The 4,984-nt window shown below is 54.4% G+C and overlaps 1 non-coding gene across 1 annotated transcript in view; it reads right to left on the bottom strand.

Annotated features, from left to right (window-relative positions):
• LOC126119351 (small subunit ribosomal RNA) overlaps positions 1–1,733 on the bottom strand; it is a 1,909-nt gene extending 176 nt beyond the window's left edge. Inside the window, exon 1 of the ribosomal RNA XR_007525859.1 lies at positions 1–1,733. This exon is cut by the window's left edge and continues 176 nt beyond it. This is a non-coding gene — a ribosomal RNA (small subunit ribosomal RNA).
• Positions 1,734–4,984: the final 3,251 nt, after the last annotated feature.

Below are 4,984 nucleotides of genomic sequence, written 5' to 3' on the forward strand. Positions count from 1 at the left end.
AAGGGCAGGGACGTAATCAACGCGAGCTTATGACTCGCGCTTACTGGGAATTCCTCGTTCATGGGGAACAATTGCAAGCCCCAATCCCTAGCACGAAGGAGGTTCAGCGGGTTACCCCGACCTTTCGGCCTAGGAAGACACGCTGATTCCTTCAGTGTAGCGCGCGTGCGGCCCAGAACATCTAAGGGCATCACAGACCTGTTATTGCTCAATCTCGTGCGGCTAGAAGCCGCCTGTCCCTCTAAGAAGAAAAGTAATCGCTGACAGCACGAAGGATGTCACGCGACTAGTTAGCAGGCTAGAGTCTCGTTCGTTATCGGAATTAACCAGACAAATCGCTCCACCAACTAAGAACGGCCATGCACCACCACCCACCGAATCAAGAAAGAGCTATCAATCTGTCAATCCTTCCGGTGTCCGGGCCTGGTGAGGTTTCCCGTGTTGAGTCAAATTAAGCCGCAGGCTCCACTCCTGGTGGTGCCCTTCCGTCAATTCCTTTAAGTTTCAGCTTTGCAACCATACTTCCCCCGGAACCCAAAAGCTTTGGTTTCCCGGAGGCTGCCCGCCGAGTCATCGGAGGAACTGCGGCGGATCGCTGGCTGGCATCGTTTATGGTTAGAACTAGGGCGGTATCTGATCGCCTTCGAACCTCTAACTTTCGTTCTTGATTAATGAAAACATACTTCGCAAATGCTTTCGCTTCTGTTCGTCTTGCGACGATCCAAGAATTTCACCTCTAACGTCGCAATACGAATGCCCCCGCCTGTCCCTATTAATCATTACCTCGGGTTCCGAAAACCAACAAAATAGAACCGAGGTCCTATTCCATTATTCCATGCACACAGTATTCAGGCGGGCTTGCCTGCTTTAAGCACTCTAATTTGTTCAAAGTAAACGTGCCGGCCCACCCAGACACTCAATAAAGAGCACCTTGGTAGGATTTCAACGGGGTCCGCCTCGGGACGCACGAACACGCACGAGGCGGTCGCACGCCTTCGGCTCGCCCCACCGGCAGGACGTCCCACGATACATGCCAGTTAAACACCGACGGGCGGTGAACCAACAGCGTGGGACACAAATCCAACTACGAGCTTTTTAACCGCAACAACTTTAATATACGCTATTGGAGCTGGAATTACCGCGGCTGCTGGCACCAGACTTGCCCTCCAATAGATACTCGTTAAAGGATTTAAAGTGTACTCATTCCGATTACGGGGCCTCGGATGAGTCCCGTATCGTTATTTTTCGTCACTACCTCCCCGTGCCGGGAGTGGGTAATTTGCGCGCCTGCTGCCTTCCTTGGATGTGGTAGCCGTTTCTCAGGCTCCCTCTCCGGAATCGAACCCTGATTCCCCGTTACCCGTTACAACCATGGTAGGCGCAGAACCTACCATCGACAGTTGATAAGGCAGACATTTGAAAGATGCGTCGCCGGTACGAGGACCGTGCGATCAGCCCAAAGTTATTCAGAGTCACCAAGGCAAACGGACCGGACGAGCCGACCGATTGGTTTTGATCTAATAAAAGCGTCCCTTCCATCTCTGGTCGGGACTCTGTTTGCATGTATTAGCTCTAGAATTACCACAGTTATCCAAGTAACGTGGGTACGATCTAAGGAACCATAACTGATTTAATGAGCCATTCGCGGTTTCACCTTAATGCGGCTTGTACTGAGACATGCATGGCTTAATCTTTGAGACAAGCATATGACTACTGGCAGGATCAACCAGGGAGCTGCGTCAACTAGAGCTGAGCAGCCGGCCGCCCGGGAGTGTGTCCCAGGGGCCCGCGCGAACACGCAAGCGTCCGCTCAATTATTCTGCAAACAGGAGGAGGCTGAGCTCCCCTGCACAATACACCTCGAAACCCTCTCAGGTCCCGGCGGCGCGCAGCGCCGTCCTAAGTACTTGGTCGGGTTCGAGAGAGGCGCAATCGCCCGGAGTTAGGCGAGTAGACGCTTTAGGTGCGACCACCCGTGCTCCCAACTGAGCTTGCCGCTGCCGACAGAGGCCCGGGAGCGTGCTGTCGTGGCATTGCCGGCGGGAGACAACACGCGCCACCTACGGTGACCGGCAGCTCCAACGCCAGCGCCACAGAAGGGCAAAGGCCCCACGTGGGTGCCGAAGCGAACTCTCCCAGCACAGCGCACGTGCCAACACGTCTGCACAACTGCGATACAAACCACCAGCGAGAACCGCTGGGGCGACCGAGCAGCAGACGGCGTCGCGGCGCCGAGTGCCGGGCGGCGGCGCATCCTCAACGCACACAGTCCTCAGTCGGACCAGCACACTGCAGATGTCCACCGCGCTTCGCACCGGGCCCGCGAGGACCCACTTTGGCCGCCCGGCGCCGCGCGCAGGGTGCCCCGGCGCGCAGCTGCGCCGCCTGCCGCGTCCGTCGGCCGGCGCGCCTGCCACTGGGCGCCCCCACCAGCCGGCTGTAGCGCGTGCGCCCACGCACCGCGCGGCCAGCACGCCGGGCGGCCCCCCCTCACCGGCCGGGGACGGTCCCACCCAGCCACCGCCGCGTATCGCTTCACACACAGATTTGCCCTTACTGATTTACCTCCAGCAACAACAACCGCACCACAATGGGTTTACCAGTTGTTCATTTGCGTTGCGTCACGTCACCAGCAAACGTAGACGTCCATCCCAGTTTGCAAATGCAACGATTATTGCATACCTGTCTGTTAGGTGTCACGACACACTACGTCTGCCCACATACACGCAACAAAATGTGCACGACTAGAGAACACGTGGGAGGTGGCCCCCTACGTATGCGATGTCCATTACGAGACCGACTGTCAACCAGCATCTGTACCATGTCGCAGATGTGGAACGCGGTGCACCATGCTATCACACTGTGTGAGAAGAGACGACTACGTTTGAATACACGCGCCACTACATCAACAGACGGCTCATGCTGATCGCCATCCAGGGCGTCCGTTACTCCCACACGTCTCTATGGCGTACCACACTGCAATGTAGCTGTTATGGGGAGACGGCACGTGGCTGAGTGCACAACATTTGGACCGTATGGTTCGCTGTTGTTGGGCGCAGTCGTACGGTCACACATGTGCCACAGCGTATCATTCAGTACATACGGACCTATGTGCAGTACAATGTGAGGATTAAGCTTACGATATCAGCGGACAGTGGACACAGGCCGTACCACGACGTAGACTGAGCGCTTCGACATGCGAATGCCAGTGAACAGCTGCGAAGGGCATTGAACACGCAAGCACCTGAACGACCAGCGTGCGAAGGCAGGGTGGAGGGGGGGGGGCGATGTACATCCTGCAGTTGTCCACATTACAGTGTACAGCGGGAGCATGTAAAAAGTAAGCAACACTTGCGAAGTGTTCAACATGAAACGACACACAAGAGGGTGGGCGGTGCGAGTAGCGAACTATATTCAGAGGGTTGTGGTTAGACAACACTAGATTAATGTAACGTGTCATATGCCAATTACAGAGCAGGTTAAGGCACAACGTGGGTTAGGTTAAGGCACAACGTGGGTTAGGTTAAGGCACAACGTGGGTTAGGTTAAGGCACAACGTGGGTTAGGTTAAGGCACAACGTGGGTTAGGTTAAGGCACAACGTGGGTTAGGTTAAGGCACAACGTGGGTTAGGTTAAGGCACAACGTGGGTTAGGTTAAGGCACAACGTGGGTTAGGTTAAGGCACAACGTGGGTTAGGTTAAGGCACAACGTGGGTTAGGTTAAGGCACAACGTGGGTTAGGTTAAGGCACAACGTGGGTTACGTTAAGGCACAACGTGGGTTAGGTTAAGGCACAACGTGGGTTACGTTAAGGCACAACGTGGGTTACGTTAAGGCACAACGTGGGTTACGTTAAGGCACAACGTGGGTTACGTTAAGGCACAACGTGGGTTACGTTAAGGCACAACGTGGGTTACGTTAAGGCACAACGTGGGTTACGTTAAGGCACAACGTGGGTTACGTTAAGGCACAACGTGGGTTACGTTAAGGCACAACGTGGGTTACGTTAAGGCACAACGTGGGTTACGTTAAGGCACAACGTGGGTTACGTTAAGGCACAACGTGGGTTACGTTAAGGCACAACGTGGGTTAGGTTAAGGCACAACGTGGGTTAGGTTAAGACACAAATTGCGTTACAAATTGCGTTACATTGCGGTACAAATTGCGTTACATTGCGGTACAAATTGCGTTACATTGCGGTACAAATTGCGTTACAAATTTGGTTAGGTTAAGGTGCAAAATGGGTTGGATTACAGTACACAACATGGTAAGAGATAGTGTGTTTGGGGGGGGGGGGGGGGGGGGCAGGTTCGTTGGTAGTGATCATTGTAAGTGAATGTCTGAGGCAGCGTCAGTATGTCACAGCAGTTCTGTCTCGTCAGGATGCGCTTTTCGCTCGTGACTGGAGGCGCGCCGCGTCTGTGGTTGCGGCAAGGGAGTGGCAGACCTGTGTGATTCATTCCTGCCATTGTTTCTGTGCCGTAACAGGAGGCAGTGTGGTGGTGTTGGGTGCACCCCTGTGTAGGACATGTGTGGGTGTTGGTGGCTTATCTGAGCAATTGTGGATGTTGGACGGGTGGGATATTCTATTTTATAATTGGACCCCCTGGTGTGGTTATCATAGTGTGGATGGTGTACTGTGGCGGAGAGGATGCACCGGACGTTGGTCCATGCTGGTGCTTACATATCGTATCTGTGTCTGTTACAGGCAGAGAGTAATGTGTGATGGAGTGTCTCGCTGAGGTGTGGTTCATATTGTGTGCACAGACTTACAGCATGTATAGGGACAGCGGGAATTTGGCATATTGGATATAACTCGTCATGAAACGCAAGATATAGGGGTGGATTGCAACGTACGAGTGCGGGAAGAGTCCGCCGTTCATCCGCTTGGGTTGCGATTTGGGCGGTTGGGGTGGGGCACGTGCGGGTGCGGGTGGAGTGATTGTCGGTTGACTACTTCGTGCGACGCAGGCACTGGCGTTC

Source organism: Schistocerca cancellata, unplaced genomic scaffold, assembly GCF_023864275.1.
Source record: "Schistocerca cancellata isolate TAMUIC-IGC-003103 unplaced genomic scaffold, iqSchCanc2.1 HiC_scaffold_372, whole genome shotgun sequence".
NCBI classification, from domain to species: domain Eukaryota; kingdom Metazoa; phylum Arthropoda; class Insecta; order Orthoptera; family Acrididae; genus Schistocerca; species Schistocerca cancellata.